Below are 24883 nucleotides of genomic sequence, written 5' to 3'. Positions count from 1 at the left end.
AACACCCACATGTCGGGAGCCTCCTGACTCAAGTCCTGGCAAAAGCGCCACCCGGAAACCAATTGGATCTGGGAGAACGCCGAGCTGGAACAGGCTGTGTGAGCCTAATTGCACTCTTTGCATGATAATTAGACACTAATGGCTTATTAAAAGCCATCAGCAAATGTTTGCTTTGCCCCCCTCCTTTCCTTAAGACGGAGACCCTGCACGTCACCGCTGCAGCAACATGACTAACGCGTGCGTATATTTAAAGGACAATTAATGCATAATAATAATAATAATTTTTAAAAACCCACATTTGCCTTGCCTGTTCCATCGGCCACCAAACACAAGCTCCCTTCCTGAGCTAAAAATTCGGAGGGGGTGCGATGAAGTTTCCTGGCTCCCCCTTTAAAAGACGGGTCAACCAACCAGGAAAAGTGCCTGTATTTTATTATTTTATTTTATTTTATTTTTTATTGATTTCCCATTTCCAAAACAAATATCCAATATCAATACTAAACATTGGTTGTTCATTCTCCCCGCCCCCCGTTGACTTCCCTCAGCTTCCATTTCTGGTTTCTTACATCAAATGATACGTTCTGCTGTTTATATACAATATTATGTTATCACAGAAGTGCCTGTATTTTTTGAAGCTCTTTCCAGGCACCAGGCAAAGCTCTCTGCCCGGCTGGTCTGTGTGCAGAGGGAAATGTTCCTGAAGTGCCCACGCGGTTTCTTTAAACGGTTTCTTAACCGGCCTCCATCGAAAGGTTTCAGGGTTGGCGTGGAAGAGTGTGTGGCAGCTGGTGTTCGCTGGGACTGGTAGGGCGGAAGGCGGGGAAGCCAACAGCAGGTGGCGCCAGAGCCAATGGCAGGCGGAGTCAACGAAGGGCTCGTCTTGGCTTCCTTTCGTGCCGCATTTCTCAGCACAGGTCCAGGCCGCATGTCTGAGTGTTTGGATGGCCATCTGTCCTGGATGCTTTAGCTGAGATTCCTGGACCTTCTTTTTCCCAGTAGTGATGTATGGAAGTGAGAGCTGGACCATAAAGAAGACTGATCGCCGAAGAATTGATGCTCTTGAATTCTGGTGCTGGAGGAGACTCTTGAGAGTCCCATGGACTTCAAGAAGATCCAACCTCTCCATTCTGAAGGAAATCAGCCCTGAGTGCTCACTGGAAGGACAGATCCTGAAGCTGAGGCTCCAGTACTTTGGCCACCTTATGAGAAGAGAAGACTCCCTGGAGAAGACACTGATGCTGGGAAAGATGGAGGGCGCAAGGAGAAGGGGATGACAAAGGACAAGATGGTGGGACAGTGTTTTCGAGGTTACCAGCATGAGTTTGACCAAACTGCGGGAGGTAGTGGAGGACAGAGGTGCCTGGCATGCTCTGGTCCATGGGGTCACGAAGAGTCGGACATGACTAAATGACTAAACAACAACAACCTGGACCTTCTGTATCCATCTTCTTCTTCTTTGGCGATCCTCGTAGCCGAGTAAGATTGTCTTCCATAAACACGGTTTCAACAAGTCCGTAAGTGACTGTGGAGACCAATTCTGGAGCCACACGTCCTTCCACTGTGGGGACATTGGTTTCTGGGCTGGAGTTGATCACGGTGTGGATTTGCCAGGCGTGCCTTCCTCCTAGCATGTTTCTCCCTTGTGTCCTGAATGTCTTCAAAGCCCATAACACCTTTGGTCAAGGCTGTTCTCCAACTGGAGCACTTGCAGGCCAGTGTTTCCCAGTTGTCAGTGTTTATACTACATTTTTTTAGATTTGCCTTGAGAGAGTCTTTAAACCTCTTTTGTTGACCACCAGCATTACGCTTTCCATTTGGTCCCTTCCATCTCTATGTTTCTATGATTTTTCCAGGACCTTCTGTATCCATAGCAAGAGCTCTGCCATGAAGCTACAGCTTGTTCAGTCTACAAACAGACTCTTGCAACCAACGGGCCTTGGAGTTCAGCAGGGACTGCCTTTCTATATATCTCCCTAATCCCTCATAAATATATAATACCCCTTTGCAAGAAGGGAAATGTTGTTCTGTTTGGAGCAGCAGTCCATGAATAAGAGCAGCAAGTCCATCAACACTTCATATCGATCCAGCGCTGCAGGGAACGGTCAGATCGAAGAAAGGAATCTGTTCTCTCCCTGGCTGCTGGGGAAAGGCTGCTGCCCCCATGTTGATGTCGCCGCACCATCACTCATAATTATTACAGTGGTGCCCCGCAAGACGAATGCCTCGCAAGACGAAAAACTCACTAGACGAAAGGGTTTTCCGTTTTTTGAGTCGTTCCGCAAGACGAATTTCCCTATGGGCTTGCTTCGCAAGACGAAACATCTTGCGAGTTCTGGCGAGTTTGTTTCCTTTTTCTTAAAGCCGCTAAGCCGCTAATAGCCGCTAAGCCACTAAGCCGCTAATAGCCGTGCTTCGCAAGACGAAAAAACTGCAAGACGAAGAGACTCGCGGAACGGATTAATTTCGTCTTGCGAGGCACCACTGTATCAGAATGCATTTGCAAAAAACCCCACTTCTTGACGCTGTTGCAGGTATTTATGTATAGGTTGGGGGGGTTGCCCCTCCAGCAGATATCATGCACATGCAGCCCACTACCAAAATCATCACAATCACTTTTGTGACTTTGGTGAGTTGTCCCCACAAAACACTTCATCACAGTTTCTTCCTATCTATTCCAAGGGCCCCTGCTGCAGAATACCAAATGTAAGAATTCGCTGATAAATTTATCTATGTACTGGCTCACTGAGAAAACTTCAGAAATTCATATAGACATGTGAGCTCAGCTCCTCAGCAGCCCCTCTGCCTGAGTGATAATCCCTGGCATCCTGATACCTGAGTGCCAGGCAGGTAGCCATTCCAGAAATAAAAAACCCAGATCAAGATGAAATGGTGGGAAACAGGGAAATGTAAATATCTCTTTTGTTACACTTGATGGGTGTTTGGTGGAGGGCAAGGGGAACCATAGGGCAGGGTCCAGGATGCTCAGATTACTGCTACCAGACCTCCCCTTTCATGATGTAACAGTGATGTATGAGTGATGTAGTTTGGGGGGTGTAACATGGGGATTAGCAGCTAATAAAAGTTTGGGGGCTCTTTTGTTAGGGGCTTCCATCTTGTTCCACCTTGTGGCAGGTGGGAGTCCTGTCGCGACAGTCTTCAATCAAGACCAAGCCTACTGGCAGCTGTTTGCTCTGCTATTCCTGGCTGGTGTCCTTGTTTTTTGTCCAAGGGAGCCCTCAGATTTCTCCATTAACAATGTGAAAGCTGAAACATCGTACAATTGGAAAGTAACGCCAACTGTCCGAAAGCAAAATAAATAATTATAATTCGGCGGCCTTTGCAGGAACGAACGTGCAAAAGGAGGGGTGGTTTATGGGAGAAATGCGCCATTCCTAATATGACCGTTAAAAAAAAGAGTTTTGGTTCTGAAATGACTCCGCTCTGTGATTTAAAACACACCCACACACCCACCCCTGCATCCCTCCCATTTGGTTCCATCCACTCCCCTTTCCCTGCTGGAGTGGTATGATCCCAAGGTCAGGACCACATTCCAAAGGCAGGTAAAAATAAGCATTTGTAAAGGGGCAAACAATGATTCACTGTTGCACACATGAGACAGTTTCCTAGCAGGTCACAAATACAGCAGTCAGGAAGTGTGTGTGTGTGTGTGTGTGTGTGTGTGTGTGTGTGTGAGAGAGAGAGAGAGAGAGAGAGAGAGAGAGAGAGAGAGAGAGAGATGGCAAAGACTTCCGACCCTGGAAAGTCTCACTTCCGTGATCTGCAAAATCGTGCTCCGTAAGTGTAAAGGTAAAGGGACCCCTGACCATTAGGTCCAGTCGTGACCGACTCTGGGGTTGCGGCGCTCATCTCGCTTTATTGGCCGAGGGAGCCGGCGTACAGCTTCCGGGTCACGTGGCCAGCAGGACTAAGCCGCTTCTGGCGAACCAGAGCAGCGCACGGAAACTCCGTTTACCTTCCTGCTGGAGTGGTACCTATTTATCTACTTGCACTTTGACGTGCTTTGGAACTGCTAGGTTGGCAGGAGCAGGGACCGAGCAACGGGAGCTCACCCCATCGTGGGGATTCGAACCACCGACCTTCTGATCGGCAAGTCCTAGGGTCTGTGGTTTAACCCTCAGCGCCATCCGCGTCCCTTCTGTAAGTGTATTCGGGAATAATTCCGCACAGTTTTGCTATAGCCCTCAATTCAGTCACGTGTGTGCAAGCTACATCTACTGCACTCCCCTCTTCCATGCAGCTGTTTAAAATATGTGATTCCCCACATCGCCATTCTGTTCGCTGGGGGAACCTTGGGCCAGTGACCCTCTCTCAGCCCAGCCGCCTCGCAGGGTCTTTGTGAAGATGAAAGGGGAGGGCAGTGGAGAACCATGGAGTAAGTAACCAATATAATGGGTGATAGCAAATGAACAATTCTTTAGTTCTTAAGGAAGGATCCAAAAATGCTCCTACTAGAGATTAAGTGCTCATTCGAAAGTATTTATAAACCTCAATATTTTTTAAAGAGGCTGTAAGCAGGGTGCAACCTCAGAACAATGAGCAATAGCATTAGAACAAAAGGAGTTATTGCCAAACTGGTAAAACAGTATGATAAAAACATAAGAAGAAATAAAAATAGGAATTCGGGGGAAAGGGTCTGGTCTTTTGGGTTAGGGAAAGCCTGGGGAAGAAGGTATTGCTCGATTATTCCTCTGCATTCTTTCTGTCTGTCTTGCTCCTCCGAAGACGGGCTGCACTCTGCGGAGTTCCTAGAATTTGCCGTAATGCTGGAGCAATGCAGTGATTTCCAGGAATAATTAGGCTGCGAAATCTCGCCCGTTGCAGAACATCGGAAGAGCCTGCCTGCTAGATCAGACCAGGGGCCCATCGAGCCCAGCCCCGTTCTCACAATGGTCAACCACACAACTGTGGGAAACCAGAAAACAGGATCTGAGCCCAGAGCACTTTGTCCCCTCCTGAGGTTTCCAGAAAACATTATTCAGAAGCCTGCCACTGCCACTGCCTCTTCGTGCCACGCAACTGCCCCGTTTTGAGCGGCACATTACAGATTTAAAGCAGGATCCCAGAATGTCCCATTCATCCTTCCTTGGGCAGCCCTTGCTGGGAAGCACAACTTGCCGGTGTCTGTTGCTCCACCCACTTCTGCCTCCGGCCCCGCCCATAACTGCCAGGTGGCCCTCGGAAGGTTACAAAGAAGGGAGTGTGGCCTGTGGAACTCCCTCCCACCAGATGTCAAAGAGAAGAACAACTACCAAACTTTTAGAAGACATCTGAAGGCAGCCCTGTTTAGGGAAGCTTTTGATGTCTAACAGACCACTGTATTTTAATAGAGTGGTACCTCGCGTTACATACGCTTCAGGTTACATACGCTTCAGGTTACACACTCCGCTAACCCAGAAATAGTGCTTCAGGTTAAGAACTTTGCTTCAGGATAAGAACAGAAATTGGGCTCCGGCGGCGCAGCTGCAGCAGGAGGCCCCATTAGCTAAAGTGGTGCTTCAGGTTAAGAACAGTTTGAGGTTAAGTACGGACCTCCGGAATGAATTAAGTACTTAACCCGAGGTGCCACTGTACTTTGTTGGAAGCCGCCCAGAGTGGCTGGGAAAACCCAGCCAGATGGGCAGGGTATAAATAAATTATTATTATTATTATTATTATTATTATTATTATTATTATTATTATTATTATCTCCTCGGTTTATATAAAAGTGGAGCAAGCCTTGCCGTTTCTGTTTGCAGTCACTTCCCTAAGAAGACGTGGCCTTTCGAGATACATTCTCCTGTGCAATGCAAACTCCTGCTCTCAACAGGCTGTAAAAACACCAGGTTCGGGCTACGCCTTGGGTGCCCACATACCCAGTCAGCACTTTTGTGCAGCACATGTTTTCAGCATGGCCTCATCGCCTGCGCATTAGTCATGCTTTCGCGGACTGAGCCCCAGGCTCCAAGGAGTTGCTGGCAGCGGGTGGCAGAAAGTCTGAAAATGTCCCAGGGCATTTCCAAAAGCCGGCGCAGCTGCCATAGGAGCCCTGGCACCGTGAGAGATGTGGGGAATCGCTGGGGTGGCGATCCCAAAGGCACATGAGCCAGCTGGCTATTTGCAGAGCTTCGTGTGCCCGTTGAGACAGGGCCGGATTTCGGTTTGAGGAGGCCCTAAGCTGCTGAAGTTAATGGGGCCCTTTATATGTCCAGCTGTCCTTTATCAACAACAAATTATTGCTTTTGAATATATTGTTGTTGTTTAGTTGTTTAGTCGTGTCCGACTCTTCGTGACCCCATGGACCAGAGCACACCAGGCACTCCTGTCTTCCACTGCCTCCCGCAGTTGGGTGAAACTCATGCTGGTAACTTCGAGAACACTGTCCAACCATCTTGTCCTCTGTCGCCCCCTTCTCCTTGTGCCCTCCATCTCTCCCAACATCAGGGTCTTTTCCAGGGAGTCTTCTCTTCTCATGAGATGGCCAAAAGTCTTGGAGCCTCAGCTTCAGGATCTGTCCTTCCAGTGAGCACTCAGGGCTGATTTCCTTCAGAATGGAGAGGTTGGATCTTCTTGCGGTCCATGGGACTCTCAGGAGTCTCCTCCAGCACCAGAATTCAAAAGCATCAATTCTTCGGCGATCAGCCTTCTTTATGGTCCAGCTCTCACTTCCATACATCACCACTGGGAAAACCATAGCTTTAACTATACAGACCTTTGTCGGCAAGGTGATGTCTCTGCTTTTTAAGATGCTGTCTAGGTTTGTCATTGCTTTGCTCCCAAGAAGCAGGCATCTTTTAATAGCTGAATATATGCTATGTGGTAATTTATGGACCTGATAGGTATCTAAATCTATTTAAATAGTCCGTGCAGAATGTAGGCACCCTATATATAAAAATGAGCAAACCAGAGATATTTTAGGGAGCACGCTAGCAGGCGGGTCCCATGACTTACATCACAGGAGCCTACATAACACAAAACACTCTTGCTGTATGTAGGTTTTATTTTATTGGTTTTTTATCTTATATTTTGGAAATGTACATCCAGTTTTCCTTTAATTTTTTGGGGGGGCCCCAAGAGAGCGGGGCCCTAAGCTATAGCTTGTTTAGCTTCTGCGCAAATACGGCACTGCGTTGAGATCAGAGGCTGAGGACTAGAGCCTTAAAAGTGGTTGCTCCTTTTTTCTAGTTGCCTTAGCATGCAGACAAGAATCTTAGGCAACAATTAGGGATGGGGAGGGAGAAATTCAGTCCATAAGAAAATAAGAAAGGCCTGCTGGATCAGGCCAGGGGCCCATCCACTGGGACATGACAGAGGTGTAGAAAATTATGCATAGAAATCCGTACAAGAGAGGAATGGCAAGTCAAGCTGTTGGAATACGCCGAAATGGCAAAACTGACTGGGAAGGTCAGGAACCAAGAAGACAAAAACTTCAATAAAGTATGGGGGGGGGGGAGAATTATCATTTATTTAGGAGACCTCTGTAAGCAGATGAAAACATTAGCAGGATTTTAATAACACTTGGAATGTAGCAAATAACATGGATAATATAGAGAGATTTAAAATATGGATTATGAAACAATATGCAGTTGAAAAGGCTGACAAAAGGACCCTTTTAGGGGACGATGGGAGGTCTCGAGATTCGGAGAAATCTCTAAATGTGGATATCTTTTTTGTGTTGTTATAACGTTGCGCTTGTAAAATAAATAAATAAATATTTCAAAAGAAAAGAAAATTATGCATAGATGTTTTGGGAAACATGGTGGGGAATTCCGTTCACACTTAAGGGCGAGATTTCTTAATTTGGCCTTTTCCAAACAATATGAGAACCGAAACGCTCTCATCCTATGAAATTTGCACTTTCCTGAATTTTGCAATGCGGTTTCCCACTCAAGTAACATATACGAAAACTCATCTACTGGGGCTTGCAGTGTGAGAGTCCGTTGCTGATCAATTAACTGCTTAAAAGCAAGACGGTTCTTTTAATCGATAGCCACACTTCTGTTCCCGCTAACAACCTTTTTGTTTCCCCCCCAATATAGGTCCTTGGTGGCCTCAGAGGGAGAGGGCAGAACAAGCGCAGGAGAGGAAGACTCTGGTGTGGGTGTCTAGACGTGGCCAAAGCTTCTTGCCTGCGACCCCCGTGGTACATCTCGGCCTTCCGATTCATCCCTCTGCCACTGAATGAAAACACCAGCCGAGGGGACCCCTTGCAAAGCCAGTCAACAGGTAGAGGCTGCTGAAGCGTGGAGGTTCGTTGCTAGTCTGGGGCGAGAAAGAAGAGCTAGTCTTTTGTGGAGGAGGCTTTGCATGGACTTCATCCGATTTCTACGTATACAGGTAAAGCATTTTTTCTGCAAATATTTCCACCACCAATCCCTGCCCCCTCCCCCGCAAAAAAAACACTGGGGGGGGGGGGGACACAGTTTTGCAAACTGATGCAGAAAATGTGGAGGGCTGAATTGAAGAATGGGAAAACGAGAAACTGCGAGAAAACAACACAGGCAGATTTCGCAAACTTGATGTGGGGAAAGCGGAGAATTGAATTTAATAATGGGGAAACGAGAAGCCGCGAGAGAACGAGACCACAAATCGGGAGCCGGCCTCTGTAAAATAGGACACAAATACATGCACACACACCCAACCAGGCTGATCACAAATGACAAATAAATAGAGTTCAGGAGGAGGCCTCCGGATCTGATCCCGGTCACCCCCCACCCAAGAGGGTCATAATGAAGTCCTGTGTGTTTTGAAGTGAATGGATTTTTTACAGCGAGTTGTAGGGGCACAGCCACTCTAAACCCGCCCCCCATGCTGTGTTAAGCACCCTCAAGGGTTTAGCTAATGGAAGACGTGGAAGCGAGATAAGTGCTCCCCTAAATCTCAGCGTGGGCTTTCTGGCTCCCCGCCGGATGGCCTCAGGGGTCCCCCTTGACTGTCGAGTGGATTTCGCTTGGCTGGGAGACAGAAGGGCAGTACGAGAGGCACTCTGAGGATGCCTTGTCCATCAAAAATACCACATTTTTCCTCCATAAGATGCACCTGACCATAAGACGCACCTAGTTTTTAGAGGGGGAAAGCAAGGAAAAAAATATTCTGCGCAGAGCATGTAAGCGACTCTTGCTTTTCTTGCTTTAAATACTTCCGTCCCTCCTCCCGCTTCGCTGAGAAGCCAGCAGAGCAAGAGCAATAGCTGCACAGCGCCTCTTCTGGTGTGATGACCTGGGATTTGGACTCGGAGGCTGAACCTGAGGAATCCCAGCCTGCACAGGAGTCCCCGCCTCCAGAACCAGCTGAGCCGGGGCTGGGGCTTGAGCCTGAAGGGTCCTCACCTGTGCTGGATCCTCAGGTGCAGGCACCAGCTGAGTCTGCTCTGGCTCCTGAGGGGATGGAGGACCCATTGCCTGCAGCTGCTCCACTCTCAGCCCCGTCAGAGGAAGCTGAGGTTGCCTCTGCGTCCGGTCACCCTCCAGCCTCTCCTGAGCTGCAGAGGCTCAGGGCAGAGAGGCGGAGGGAACTAAGTTCCCGCAGGAGGAGTGCTCGCCTCCAGGCCAGGAGAGGCGAGTCACCTGAGGATCGGGGCTGCCCTATGCCTCGGGGCAGATAAAAGCCAGCCAGCCAAATGGCCCAGCCAAAATGGCGGAAAGCCAAGCAAGAAATGCTCACCCGAGAGCTGAGGCGTTAACCGGCTTGGCAAGGGTTGGGGGCTGCCTGGTTGGCACTGACCCATCACAGGGCCTTTTTAGTGGTGGCTCCCCCAGTTGCAGAATACCCTCCCTGGTGTAGTGCACCTGCCTCCCTTGTTACTGATATCCAGGAGAAATTCTAAAGCATTCCTGTTTAACCCAGGCATTTGATCGCTGAAAGACACTGTTTCCGGAAACCCTGCGATCATTAGTCCATACACGGTTTTTAAACTGTTTCTAGATTATTATTTTTAAATGGGCACCCCACTGGCGAAGGCTGAAGTAGAGCTGGCCTAGCCGGGATCTCCCTATGTTTTCTTTTGCACACCTACAAAATGCAGAAGGAGGCTGGATCTAGACGCATCCGAGAAGCATTTCAGTTTAAAGCTTTGTAAATTTAAACAGGGAAAACAGGTAGAGAAAAACCGGGACTCCACGTCGCCATCTGGTGGCAGAATGTTATATTGCATATACAACTCATATTTATCGCTTTTTCTTTACCTGTCTAGCTGAGTCCGGAATCTGAATGGCTTGAGCCAGGAGAGGGAGGGGCGAATTGGTCAGTTTGGGTTTCTTGTTTCTCCAGTTTTATGTTCGGACTTCCACATTTTCTCCATCAGTTTGCATTTTTAAAAAAAGTTCTTATGGAAATCCACCAGCATTTCAGTGGCAGTTTTTCCTAGTAAACAGATTTTTGTGCGCAATCATGCCTCATGTACGCATATTTGCAAAGCAGTGTTTCCTAGTGTAGTGAATTTTTTGCATGCTATTTTCACCAATATATGCATTTTTCACGTGCACTTTAGCACAGTATATTTCTGTAAGCTGTATGTGGTTTTGTTGTTGTTGTTTAGTCGTTTAGTTGTGTCCGACTCTTCGTGACCCCCTGGACCAGAGCATGCCAAGCACTCCTGTCTTCCACTGCCTCCCGCAGTTGGGTCAAATTCATGCTGGTAGCTTGGAGAACACTGTCCCACCATCTTGTCCTCTGTCGTCCCCTTCTCCTTGTGCCCTCCATCTTTCCCAACATCAGGGTCTTTTCCAGGGAGTCTTCTCTTCTCATGAGGTGGCCAGAGTATTGGAGCTTCAGCTTCAGGGTGGAAGGAGATTGCAAAATTCAGAGAAGCGTGCATTCCAGAGTTTTGGTTTCTGTATTATTTCAGAGAGTTTCAAACAAGGTAGATCCACCTTTGGCTGTGAAGTGAAATGAATCTCTCCCTCATCCCCAGCCCAGAATTCTAGCCAGCAGCTGTTTGTTCCTGCAGATGAACTTTTGTTCTGCATTTGCAGATTTAGCATAGCACAAACCCCAAAGGGTTGGTAGTGGCAGAGAAAGGCTGTATTTCAGGTGAATGACAGCTTCAGCTATGTTCGAGTTTTGAGACACACCAACTCCTCAGTCTGCTGGCAGTCCTTATTTTCCTTTGTGGGTTCCATTGCATTTGGGGGTGGGGTGTTTATAAAAGAAGGAAAAGAAATAGATATCATCCAATATCTCATAAATGAGCATGCGGGTGGATGTTTCTTATTAATCTAGACTATGACTGAGGCCTCAGCGCTGCACTGTGCTCCATTTCAGCAGCAGTATTCAGGTTGCAGTGCTCTGCAGAGTTACTTGGGAGCAAGTAATTCAGCTGCGATGTCTGCATTGCAGGTGGTTGGACGAGATAAGCCTTAGGGGTCCCTTCCAGTTCTGCAATTCTGTGGTTCTAGACCCACTGAACTCCATGCAGCTTTCTGGGGCGGTCATTTCCACACCAGCCAGAAAGATGGTAAAGGTAAAGGTACCCCTGCCCGTACGGGCCAGTCTTGACAGACTCTGGGGTTGTGCGCCCATCTCACTCAAGAGGCCGGGGGCCAGCGCTGTCCGGAGACACTTCCGGGTCACGTGGCCAGCATGACAAGCTGCATCTGGCGAGCCAGCGCAGCACACGGAAACGCCGTTTACCTTCCCGATGGTAAGCGGTTCCCTATTTATCTACTTGCACCCGGGGGTGCTTTCGAACTGCTAGGTTGGCAGGCGCTGGGACCGAGCAGCGGGAGCGCACCCCGCCATGGGGATTCGAACCGCCGACCTTTCGATCGGCCAGCCCTAGGCGCTGAGGCTTTTACCCACAGCGCCACCCGTGTCCCTTGCCAGAAAGATGACTGACATACAAGTCTGCCTCTGCTCATTTATGTGCTAAAGGTGTGCAGCCTAGGAGTCTGTTTGGACTCACAGCTGTCCATGGAGGTGCAAGTCAACTCTGTGTCCAGGGCAGCTGTTTATCAGCTCCATCTGGTACGCAGGCTGAGACCCTATCTGCCCGCAGACTGTCTTGCCAGAGTGGTGCATGCTCTGGTTATCTCCTGCTTGGACTACTGCCATGCGCTCTATGTGGGGCTACCTTTGAAGGTGACCCGGAAACCACAACTAATCCAGAATGCGGCAGCCAGACTGGGAGCGGCTGCTGAGACCACATAACACCAGTCTGGAAAGACCTACATTGGCTCCCTAGACGTTTCCGAGCACAATTCAAAGTGTTGGTGCTGACCTTTAAAGCCCTAAACGGCCTCAAAGGCCCAGTATACCTGAAGGAGCGTCTCCACCCCCATCGTTCAGCCCGGATACTGAGATCCAGCACCGAGGGCCTTCTGGTGGTTCTTTCACTCTGAGAAGCCAAGTTACAGGGAACCAGGCAGAGGGCCTTCTCGGTGGTGGCACCCACCCTGTGGAACGCCCTCCCGCCAGATGTCAAAGAGGAAAACTACCAGACTTTTAGAAGACATCTGAAGGCAGCCCTGTGTAAGGAAGCTTTTAATGTTTGATGCATTACTGTATTTTAATATTTTGTTGGAAGCCGCCCAGAGCTGCTAGGGAAACCCAGCCAGATGGGCAGGGTATAAATAATAATTTATTATTATTATTATTAAAGATGCAATTATAAAATAATTTCTAGAATTTATATACAAATGCAAAATAGCTCGCCATAGCAGGGAAGTGAGCAGGTGGACTGCGTGCTTGCTATAGGATTGCCAGACCTCCAGGGTTTGCCTAGCTCTCTCCAGGTGGAAGAGGAAGAGAGACAGACAGACGGACAGACAGACAGACAGACAGACAGACAGACAGACAGACAGACATGTGTGTAACTGGCAAGCTCCAGGCAGGCAGGCGGCAGCAGCAAATTATAGCACAGTCTCTTGGGAAGGGCGGGGCGTCTTCCCTCTTTCGCTCCCCCCACCCGTCTCCCAATTAACCTCCATCTCCAGGGTTTGGCAGTGGAAGGGAATGCAGAGGATGAGTCTCCAGGGATTGACCCCAGGAGTCACCCCTGGGCATCAGGCTGGGTGTGATGGCCTGACCCCAGGGACTACCCCCAGGCATCAGGCTGGGTGTGATGGCCTGGGACTGGGGCTCGGACTTGGAACCAGAGGAGTCTCGGTCCGCACCAGATCCTTTGCCTCAGGCATCACCCGAACCAAGTCTGGGGCCTGATCCTGAAGAGTCCCGGTCTGCACAGGTTCCCCTGCAACAAGCACCAGCTGGACCGAGTCCGGGGCCTGAGCCTGCCCTGGCTCCAGATGTGGGGATTACTTTGTTGCCTTCAGCTGGGCCATCACTTACAGCTGCTCCACTACTAGTTGGATCAGGGAAGGCTGAGGCGGCCTCTGGGTCTAGTAACCCACCGACGTCTCCTGAGCTGCAGAGACTCAGGTCTGAGAGAAGGAGAGACCTGAGTACTTGCAGGAGGAGTGCTTGCCTTCGGGCGAAACAGGGAGGTGAGTCGCCGGGGGATCAGGATCGGCCCCTACCCCGACAAAGATAAAAGGCTGTCGGACCCCGCCCTAGGTTGCGGGAGCAACATTGCTGTATGCTAGAACCTGCCTGAGATCCTGTACCTGTCCTTGCCTGGTTTCCTGCCTCATGTCCTGCCTTGGCCCTGTTGGACTGACTCCTAGCAGAACCCTCGGATTCTGGACAGGACCTGGACTGCATTGCACGGGTTACCCCTGGACCCAGCACACAGGGGCCCTGAAATCTCAAGGTTTGGGAAGCTTCTGACTTGGCAATGCTGGCCTTTTCTCCAGCTTCTGCTCAGTTGATGGACATCGCCAAAGGCCTCTTGCAGGACTCAGCGTGCTTTATCTTGAACTGGACTTTGACCAGACAGCCCTTCAAACAGAGAACAGTCCTCCTCAGAGTAGGGCCCATGGCCACTATATATATAAGAACGTGGGTGGTGCTGTGGGTTAAACCACAGAGCCTAGGACTTGCCAATCAGAAGGTCGGCGGTTCGAATCCCCGCGACGGGGTGAGCTCCTGTTGCTCCGTCCCAGCTCCTGCCAACCTAGCAGTTTTAAAGCACGTCAAAGTGCAAGTAGATCAATAGGTACCACTCTGGCGGGAAGGTAAAAGGCGTTTCCGTGCGCTGCTCTGGTTTGCCAGAAGCGGCTTAGTCCTGCTGGCCACATGACCCAGAAGCTGTACGCCGGCTCCCTTGGCCAATAAAGCGAGATGAGCGCCGCAACCCCAGAGTCGGCCACGACTGGACCTAATGGTCAGGGGTCCCTTTACCTTTATATATATTCTTAGTTAAAAGAAATGCTGAACCCTTCAGCCTGTGGAGTCATGCAGGGAGACCCCTCCTTGCAAGTCGCTCGCTATGTGATGCTTCGGCTAAGGAGAAAGCTCCTGCAGTGAGTGCCTGAAGCTTGCATATATATAACAGAGCAGTTCCCTGGATTAGAGCCCAGGATTCTTTGGTTTTTTTCTCCCTTTCTAATTTTAAACTAAACCTTCCTTCCTGTAAACACACCACTTCTTGTCTCGCTCTCGCTTTTCCTCCTGCCTCCTGTGTTTGAGAACTGTTGGTATATTCCAGTCTTGGCCAACCTGGTCCCCTCCAGCTGTTCTAGGACTATGACTCCCATCAGCCCCGTCCATGGCCTGTTGCTGGCTGGGGGCTGATGGGAGTTGTAGTCCATTGGGAGCCAGCGTGGTACAGTGGTACCTCTGGTTAGGTACTTAATTCGTTCCGTAGGTCCGTTCTTAAAATGAAACTGCTCTTAACCTGAAGCACCACTTTAGCTAATGGGGCCTCCTGCTGCCGCCGCGCCACCAGAGCACAATTTCTGTTCTCATCCTGAAGCAAAGTTCTTAACCCGGGGTACTATTTCTGGGTTAGCGGAGTCTGTAACCTAAACCGTATGTAACCCGAGGTACCACTGTATAGCACATGGGTAGGCAACCTAAGGCCCGTGGGCCGGATGCAGCCCAATAGCCTTCTAAATCCGGGAATCAGCGTGTTTTTACAGGAGTAGAATGTGTGCTTTTATTCAAAATGCATCTCTGGGTTATTTGTGGGGCACAGGAATTCGTTCATTATTTTTCTTTTCAAAATACAGTGGTACCTCGGGTTAAGTACTTAATTCGTTCCGGAGGTACGTACTTAACCTGAAACTGTTCTTAACCTGAAGCGCCACTTTAGTTAATGGGGCCTCCCGCTGCTGCTGCACTGCCGGAGCACGATTTCTGTTCTTATCCTGAAGTAAAGTTCTTAACCTGAAGCACTATTTCTGGGTTAGCGGAGTCTGTAACCTGAAGCATATGTAACCTGAAGCGTCTGTAACCCGAGGTACCACTGTATAGTCTGGCCCCCCACAAGGTCTGAGGGACAGTGGACCGGCCCCCTGCTGAAAAAGTTTGATGACCCCTGGTATAGCACTTACGAGTGTAGGACTAAGACCTGGGAGACCAGGGTTCGAATCGCACCACTGAAGCGCACCGAGTGATCTTGGGCCAGTCACTCTCTCTTGGCCTGACCCACCTCACAGGGTTGTGGTGGGGATTAAATGAGGAAAGAGAGAACCATTTAAGCCGCCTTCAGCTCCTTGGAGACATTCGTGGGATATAAATGCAATAATAAATAAAAATAACCCCCTAAAGCAGGGGTCAGCAAACCTTTTCAGCAGGGGGCCAGTCCACTGTCCCTCAGAGCTTGTGGGGGGGGGCGGACTATATTTTGGGAGGGAAATGAACGAATTCCTATGCCCCACAAATAACCCGGAGATGCATTTTAAATAAAAGGACACATTCTACTCATGTAAAAACACGCTGATTCCCGGACCGTCAGTGGGCTGGATTTAGAAGGTGATTGGGCCAGATCCGGCCCCTGGGCCTCAGTTTGCCTACCCATGCCCTAAAGGGTATTACAATGGTTACTCCCTATGTAGAGCAGCCTTCCCCCAACCTGGCGCTCTTGATATTTCGTACTACAACTCCCACCTGCCCAAACCAGCGCAGCTAATGGGCAGAAGCGATGGGATTTTCTGCTTTGATCCTAGGATGAGGCCCTGTTGAATGAGCTGCCATTGGAGATCTGGAAAGGGCCAGCAATGGGGTGCTTTTGAATTTAGTTAAAAGATTTCTTGACCGCTTGATCCCTGAGTTTTCTTTTGCTGGATCCGGTTGATGTCATTGTCCAAATTATGCACGATCTGTTCTGATTTTCTGGTTTTAAAAGCTTTTAAAAAATGTCTCTTGAGAACCACTGTGAGATTGATAAAAGTGGTAAAGGTAAAGGTACCCCCTGACCATTAGGTCCAGTCGTGGCCGATTCTGAGGTTGCGGTGCTCATCTCGCTTTATTGGCCGAGGGAGCCGGCATACAGCTTCCGGGTCATGTGGCCAGCATGACTAAGCCGCTTCTGGCGAACCAGAGCAGCACACAGAAACGCCATTTACCTTCCTGCCAGAGCGGTACCTATTTATCTACTTGCACTTTGACGTCCTTTTGAACTGCTAGGTTGGCAGGAGCAGGGACCGAGCAACGGGAGCTCACCCCTTTGCGGGGATTTCAACCGCCGACCTTCTGATCGGCAAGTCCTAGGCTCTGTAGTTTAACCCACAGTGGTAGATACGTTTTAATAAACAAACAAACGAATCAATGCAGCCCAATTAACGGGTCAGACTGATCACTTCAGAAGTGGCTGGTTATTTCAAAAAGTGTTGCTAAATAAAAAAGAAGGCAGGCAAACATGCTTGCTTTATTTGTCTGAGTTAACCCTTGGAATACTGGGCTTGCAAGCGTTGTACACAGGTTAACACATTAGCAGGTTTTTAAAATCACTTCTAATTTTGTTATGAATGGATAAGAAGTAATTTAAGTAAGGTTCAAACTGAACAATGGACATGCAATATATTGATAAGTAATGGAACCAAGGAAGGGACTAGAGCAGCGGTTCTCAACCTGTGGGTCCCCAGATGTTGTTGGACTACAACTCCTATCATCCCTGACCACTGGTCATGCTGGCTAGGAATGATGGGAGTTGTAGTTCAACAACATCTGGGGACCCACAGGTTGAGAAACACTGGACTAGAGGGAAGTCAGTTTGTTTTGCTATGTTTTCTTTGTGTTTTGTTTTTGTTTTGTTTTTATTTTTAGTTATTTTTGGAATAACAACAACAACAACAACAACAACAACAATTTATTATTTATACCCCGCCCATCTGGCTGAGTTTCCCCAGCCACTCCGGACGGCTTTCAATCAAGCGTTAAAAACAATACAGCATTAAATATTAAAATAAATTGTTATATTAAAAAAAGGGAATCCTGAGCTTGCAATTTAACAGCCTCAGCAGCAGCAACAACAACAGCAACAGATCTCGATCAACCGACTCCTGTTTCTTCCGTCGATCTGCAGCTCCGCTCCCCCCTGCGCTCCCCCACCTCGGCAACAGGAGGGGGAGCCAGGGTGCCTCTGAGCGCGTGCAGAGCGCCCTCCCTCCCACTCCACTGCGGAGCAGTGCCTCCTGCACATCTCTGGGGTTCAGAAGATGGGGTGTCCCGAGCGCTTCGGGAGCGAAAGGCAGCGTCCTCCTCCCGGTGCCCCGGCAGCGCCTCTCCCTCCGCCCGCTCCGCCGACTCCGCACCGGCTGCGCAGCGCCGCGAGTGACGCTCCTCTTCAAAGAGTGCGGCAAGTTGGGCGCGCGGAGGTGGATCGTACCAAGAAGGGGGGGGAGTCGCGAGGGGAAAGAGCGGCGGGAAGATGCCCCCCCTTCCTCCCCCCGCGCTCTTTCTTTCTCTCCTCCTCCTCCTCCTCTGGCCCAGCGAGAGGAAGAACCTGAGCGCGCGCGCTAGAGAGAGAGGCCGGCTCTCCGCGGGCGCGGCTGCTTGGGCCACCCCCGTGGCGGCGCTTGGTACGGTCTGGCTCCCCCCCCCCCCAGTCCATGTGTTGCGAGCGCAGCAGCGCCAGTCGGCTGCCGGGCAGCGCGAAGGGAGGAGCGGACCAGGAGCTGCAGCTGCGGGAGCGGCGCGCGCGGGAGGCTCGGACGGGCAGCCGGCGAGGGAGACGCGGGAAGAGGCGAGGTGAGCGGCGGCGCCGGAGGGGAGCCGAGAAGCGGAGGCGCCCCTCAAAACTCCCCCTCTCGGAATAAGGGGGTCCCGAGGTTCCCCCCTTTTTGCTGCTTCTCTCCCGGCTCAGAGGTTGCGGGTCCCTTCGCTCAAAGTTGGAGGACTTTTTCAAGCTGTGGGGCTGGGGTTATTTTTTTGGGGGGGGGGGTTGCGTTTCTGTGGGGCGCTCAGATTTGGAGGCGAGCTTTCAAACTCGAGGGGGGGTCTCCCTCTAGGGAAGCCCGGGTTGTTTTGAATCAAGGGGGGTGCTGCTTTTCTCTGGGGCGGGAGCAAAGCTTTTTGCAACCCCCCTCCCCCAAGATCGGGGGCTGGCTTTCTTTGGAAGAGACGCGGGGGGGTGTCGAAGTTTGGGGGCTCTAACTTTGTGCCTTCGGAGAGCCTTTTTGCACGGGGAGTTGTGGGGCAGAGCGAGGGGCTGGCAGCTCATCCAGCCGGGATACAGCGCTCCCCCCCCTCATTGGTGTGCCTAGAAACGGAGTTGCAATATGTGGGGTGCCTCTGTGCCCCCCCTCCAGTAGGTTGTGCCCCCCCCATTTGTGTTCCTGGAAACTGGGTCTCTGGAAACAGAGTTGCAATATGTGGGTGCCTCTGTGCCCCCCTCCAGTAGGTTGTGCCCCCCCATTTGTGTTCCTGGAAACTGGGTCTCTGGAAACAGAGTTGCAATGTGTGGGGCGCATCTGTGCAACCCCCACCCTCCCCATAGGCTGTGCAGTCACTTGGCCGGACTCCTCCGGTCAAGCAGCCAGGGGAATAAGCCGAATTTCCTTCTGTCTCCAGCTTGCTTGGATCAGCTGTGATGGCGCATACTTGGGTGGCATCCTTCGGCTGCCTGGAGTTCCATGGAAATAAGAGCACACGGAGCAGCATCTCTGCCTCGATGCTTCTGGCTCGAAATCCTTCCTCCCAAAGGGATGGGGCTTGGCTGGGGTGGCTGGGGGCTCGGAAACGGCCTGTGGGTGCCCCCCAGACGCTAGAAACTCAGATATATAAGCCACGCGCCGATTGGCTCCTTAAAACCAGGGTTGCAGTCAGCGAAACGCAATGCCTAGTTGCCAGTTTTGGGGCCAGACAGCTCGAAAGTCATCTTTTTCAATACAACGTTTTGGTTCCTGAAATTTATTCTGATTGTGCAGATAAAGCACAGTCATACCTTGGTTCTCGAATGTCTTAGTTGACAAACAAATTGGCTCCCAAATGCCAAAAACCTTGAAGTGTGTGTTCTGGTTTTCGAATGTTTTTCGGAAGTCAAACGTCCGACGGAGCTTCAGATCGAGTGCAGGAATCTCCTGCAGCCAATTGGAAGCCGCGCTTTGGTTTTTGAATGGTTTCAGGAGTCGAACGAACTTCCGGAATGGATTAGGTTCGAGAACCAAGGTATGGCTGTATCACGAGTTCTACAGGATGTGGCATTAGCGTGTGAGAACAGTCTAGATCCCATGTTCCCCAGGCATGCGCCTCTGGGCATCTTCACTTAGTCACAAGTGACCAATTCTTGTTGTTTAGTCGTTTAGTCGTGTCCGACTCTTCGTGACCCCCTGGACCAGAGCACAGCAGGCCCTCCTGTCTTCCACTGTCTCCCGCAGTTTGGTCAAACTCATGCTGGTAGCTTTGAGAACACTGTCCCACCATCTCGTCCTCTGTCGTCCCCTTCTCCTTGTGCCCTCCATCTTTCCCAACATCAGGGTCTTTTCCAGGGAGTCTTCTCTTCTGATGAGGTGGCCAAAGTCCTGGAGCCTCAGCTTCAGGATCTGTCCTTCCTGTGAGCACTCAGGGCTGATTTCCTTCAGAATGGACAGGTTTGATCTTCTTGCAGTCCATGGGACTCTCCAGAGTCTCCTCCAGCACCAGAATTCAAAAGCATCAATTCTTCGGCGATCAGCCTTCTTTATTGTCCAGGCAGCCAGGTGCAAAATGCGCCTGGCAAATTTCGAACACTGCTCCCACCATCCCTGACTATTGGCCATGCTGGCTGGGGCTGCGGGGAGTATCCCATCCTGGGTTTAATGCTCATGACATTTTGGGGCTCAGCCCTGGCATGGAAAGCCTGTTGGCTGACAATGTGCAAGGCTGGACCCAAATTAAATGGCCCTGGATGTGCGCATAGGGTTAGAAAAATCGCAGCAGGGAAACCCCTTTTCCCCGCCTGTTATTCTCACCCCCCCCCCCCAATCCTCAACAGCTTGGTGGAGTTACACCACCAGCCCTTCCCCTTTGTGTTTTTTGGGACTTGGTGACCACGCTGATAAGGGAGAGGGATGATAATGTTGCAGCACACATGGACCCCGAGGGATTTGCAGAGACTCCAGGACTGGCCCTCTGATGGGGAGATAAGGGGAGTTATTTCCACTTGCGATTTGTAAGAGTTTGAAGGGAAAATTGGTTGCAGGGCTGGGTCTGCGTTAAGACCGCACTCTGGTCTAGTGTGCCGGGCCAAAGTTTTGTCCTGCAAATGACCCTTTAATGCAAGTGGGGCTTCACTCTGCACCAGGGATGGGGGGAAACTCTGGCTCTCCAGATGTTGTTGGACGACAACAAGCGTCAGCCCCAGCCAAAGTGGCCAAAGGTCATGGGAGTTTTGCCTCTCCAGATGTTGCTCCAAATTCCCCATCGCTGCTCCGCATCTAGAATGCAGAGTTCAACTTGTTGGTTTTAGGTGTTGTGCAATAGTCCTGAAATATCTGAGATCCTGGTGCAATCTTGCTTGCTAAGACAGATCACTTTTAGTTGATAGTTTTAGTTGCCCCATAGGTTGGGTGGTGAGGTTGGAGAGCCAGTGTGGTGTAATGGTTAAGAGCGGTGGACTTGTAATCTGGGGAATCGAGTTCGCTTCCCCGCTCCTCCACATGCAGCTGCTGGGTGACCTTGGGCCAGTCACACTTCTTTGAAGTCTCTCAGCCCCACTCATCACCTCACAGAGTGTTTGTTGTGGGGGAGGAAGGGAAAGGAGATTGTTAGCCGCTTTGAGACTCTTTAAGGGGAGTGAAAGGTGGGATATCAAATCCAAACTCTTCTTATGGGATGGTCTCCCTGCCTGTATCAACTTCTGTGAGTAGCAATGTATTGCATTCAGTTTTGGGGGAGCTTGGCTAATGGAAGTTTCTATAATCGCCCCTCCCACCTGCATTCCCTAAGCAGCCTTGGGCTGCATCAATGGGAGTATAGCATCTAGATCAAGGGAAGTAATAGTGCCCCTGTATTCTGCTCTGGTCAGACCTCACCTGGAGTACTATGTCCAGTTCTGGGCACCACAGTTCAAGAAGGACAGTGACAAACTGGAACGTGTCCAGAGGAGGGCAACCAAAATGGTCAAAGGCCTGGAAACGATGCCTTATGAGGAACGGCTAAGGGAGCTGGGCATGTTTAGCCTGGAGAAGAGGAGGTTAAGGGGTGATATGATAGCCATGTTCAAATATATAAAAGGATGTCACATAGAGGAGGGAGAAAGGTTGTTTTCTGCTGCTCCAGAGAAGCGGACACGGAGCAATGGATCCAAATTACAAGAAAGAAGATTCCACCTAAACATTAGGAAGAACTTCCTGACAGTAAGAGCTGTTTGACAGTGGAATTTGCTGCCAAGGAGTGTGGTGGAGTCTCCTTCTTTGGAGGTCTTTAAGCAGAGGCTTGACAACCATATGTCAGGAGTGCTCTGATGGTGTTTCCTGCTTGGCAGGGGGTTGGACTCGATGGCCCTTGTGGTCTCTTCCAACTCTATGATTCTATGATTCTAAGGCACTGTCTCTCAGCCTTCAGCCCTCCAGATAACCAACCCCCTGCTTTGCAAGGTTGTTGTACAGGCGACATACAAAGTGCTTGAATTGCAAAGTGTAGTAGTAGTTGTGGATGCTGCAGTCTTTGGAAGTAGGTGGTTGCGCTAGCACAGAAGCCACATTTCTCCTCTGTGGAATGATAGTATGTGCGCAAGTTAGCCTGTTGCATCAAAAGCAACAGAGTTTTGCAGCACCTTAAAATGAAGTTGGTATTTTCCAACCAAGAAATATCAAAGGGATGCCCCCAGCATGAATCTGGTAAATTAGAAGTTACTTGAAAGTTTGATTCTGTCCAATTGGGCATGAATCGAGACAATGGTTTCCTGTCCTGCTACAAGTGTTAGCAATGATAACTGTGCCAATTACTGCTATTGTGATCAGTTGGTGTGCTTGTTTTGCCTACATTTAAGCTTTAATTGAGTTGCCACAGTTGGTTATTTTTTGCATTCCATTGCTATTTGATTCTGTTTTACGTTCCCCACCCCCCAGTGTCCCTGTGTAAATTTTACACACATGAACGTGCCTCTGTCAACTTCATCATGCCTCATGCATCTGAGGAAGTGGGCTCTGAGCTGCAAAAACATCTGCTGAAATACAAGACAGTCGAACCTTGGAAGTCGAATGGAATCCGTTCGACTTCTGAAACATTCGACTTCCAAAGCGAGGCTTCTGATTGGACGTTCGGCTTCCTAAAGAACATTCAAAAACTGGAACACTCACTTCCAGTTTTCGATCGTTCTGGAGCCAAAACGTACGAGTTCCAGGGTGTTCGAGAACTGAGGTACGACTGTATACGTGTTTTTTTATATTGTTTTGCACATTGGGGGCAGAAGGGCACAATTAATAAATACTTTTGCTAATGGCCATAATAGTGATGGCCCCAAATTAACTTCTGTGGCCCCCACTGCTGATTATTATACATTTCATTTATTTGTCACTTTTCTCGCAGTGGCTCATCTGTTAGACACACAGCAAAGCTGAAAAACCTATAACCCTATTAGCCTTGTTTCACTACTACTATGCTATAAGATCCACTGTCCTGTAATATCATATATGAGTTTGTACTACTGATGAAGCCCAGGACGGCGAAACAAGGCTAATATTCCGGAAATCCTTGTCTTAGACTCTGTGAAAGGATTCTGTGGAACTGCAACAACCTTTCATGCATACTGTTGGACTCTATGAACATGCAGGTGGAATAGACACTTTCACATATATGGACCTTATGCATAAACTGATTAAAGAAAGAACTGATCCACTGGGTCTTCTACTTTCTTCGTTGAACTTTATGAGCTACTTATGTTGAAATCTACAATTCAATACAATGAATAGTATATATTATTTTTTCAGACGTACAGCCGGTTACGTCTTGTGTGTTTACTATTTATTTATTGGGTATTTGTATGCTGCAGGTAAGAGATGGGAAACTTCAGGGCTCCAGGGACCAGATCTGGCCCCTTAGACCTCATCTGTTTGACTCTAGGAATTCTCCGCAGCTGCACTTTTCTCTAACCAAGCTGTCGTCTTTAAGAGTTTTAGCCTGTCTGGAATGTGGCCTTGAACTCTGTTGAATCCTGCTTGCTTGCCAGATTGGACAGAGGAGCGTGCAAATTTGTGCAGAGACTAGCCTGCTGTGCAAAGGTGAAATTCCCAGGTGTGGCTCCTCCCACTTCCTGTCCCTGGCCCCGCCCACCACTGGCATGTGACTGCTGGGAGATGACCCAGAGGGAATGCAGTTCTAAGGCAGAGAAAGGTTCCCCATTGCCGCTGCAAGTAACTCTACCAAAGTACATTGTATTGTGCACACCCGTGACAAGGGCTTTTGCCTAGTCCTCAGGGCAGTTCTTCTGGCCAAGCCCAAAGGAGCGAAAGGTTGCAGCTGGTTCCCCCCCCCCATATCCCCTCTGTTTCCTCATGTCCTCCAATGTTGCTCAGTTCCATTTTCTTTTTTTTAAAAAAAAGATATTTATTAAAGTTTCCAAAAAGTTATATAAAATAAAAAACAAAAATACAAACAAAACACATACAACAAGTATAATTTCAATCCCTTATTTTCTTATAACTAACTTTCCCGACCTCCTCATACCTCCCCTTTCTGTATTCCAATTTCTAATTATTTAATTCAGCAAATCCCTCCCCTAATTTCTATTTAATTTTTAACCCTTCTTTTCTTAATCGCATAATCATTACAGCTAGAAACCACTTAATTTCTAAAGCAACATCGTTCTAACATTCAATAATTTTACAATGTTTCTTAAGATAGTCCTTAAATTTCTTCCAATCTTCTTCCGCCGTCTCTCTTCCCTGGTCTCGGATTCTGCCGGTCATTTCTGCCAGTCCCATATAGTCTATAACCTTCACCTGCCATTCTTCCACGGTGGGTAGATCTTCTGTCTTCCAATACTTTGCGATGAGTATTCTTGCTGCTGTTGTAGCATACGCTCAGTTCCATTTTCAGGTGGTCATTGTGCTGACTTGGCGATGGATGCCACACATTCATTAACCCCCCTTCCAAAAAATTAATCCCAAGTTCAGTAAAGCACAGTGGGGTTTTTTGCTCCTTGCCTTGTGAAGGGTAGATCTGGAAGATGGGCAGGGTTTGCTCTTAGAATCATCAAACTGTAGACCTGGAGGGTGTCACGGTCCGGTTCATGGGCGGTCGAAGTCCCGGCTGGGGACGTCGGGACCGGGGACAAGATGGCGGGGTGGGAGCAGGAACAGGAGTCAGGAAGCCAAGAGTCTGAGGGTCAGGAAGCAAGGAGTCACGAAGACATCTGAAGGCAGCCCTGTTTAGGGAAGTTTTTAATATTTAATGCTGTACTGTTTTTAACATTTGATTGGGAGCCGCCCAGAGTGGCTGGGGAAACTCAGCCGGATGGGCGTGGTATAAATAATAAATTATTATTATTATTATTCTCCCTCCGCAGGGGCAGTGCGCGATGGCGGTTTCACCAGCGATATACCGCCGAGCGAAGCTGTCACAGCTGTCTGCCCCTACATACTGGCTCTGGGCTGTATATCGCTGTATCTCCCAGGCCTGTACC

At 49.4% G+C, this 24883-nt stretch overlaps 1 protein-coding gene across 2 annotated transcripts in view; it reads left to right on the top strand.

The window, feature by feature from the left end:
- FRMD6 (FERM domain containing 6) overlaps positions 1-24883 on the top strand; it is a 144019-nt gene that overhangs the window by 42373 nt on the left and 76763 nt on the right. Inside the window, exon 2 of one of the 2 annotated variants that reach the window (XM_028725014.2) lies at positions 8037-8334. The gene's annotated coding sequence lies outside the window, so the exon portion shown is untranslated. Of the gene's footprint in view, positions 1-8036; positions 8335-17876; positions 18028-24883 lie in introns of those variants that run through there. The other variant, XM_028724936.2, reaches the window with a different exon arrangement.

Source organism: Podarcis muralis, chromosome 1 (genome assembly GCF_964188315.1).
Source record: "Podarcis muralis chromosome 1, rPodMur119.hap1.1, whole genome shotgun sequence".
Taxonomy (NCBI): Eukaryota; Metazoa; Chordata; class Lepidosauria; order Squamata; family Lacertidae; genus Podarcis; species Podarcis muralis.
The sequence above is the reverse complement of the archived record's forward strand: the minus strand, read 5'-3'. Positions and strand labels throughout refer to the sequence as shown.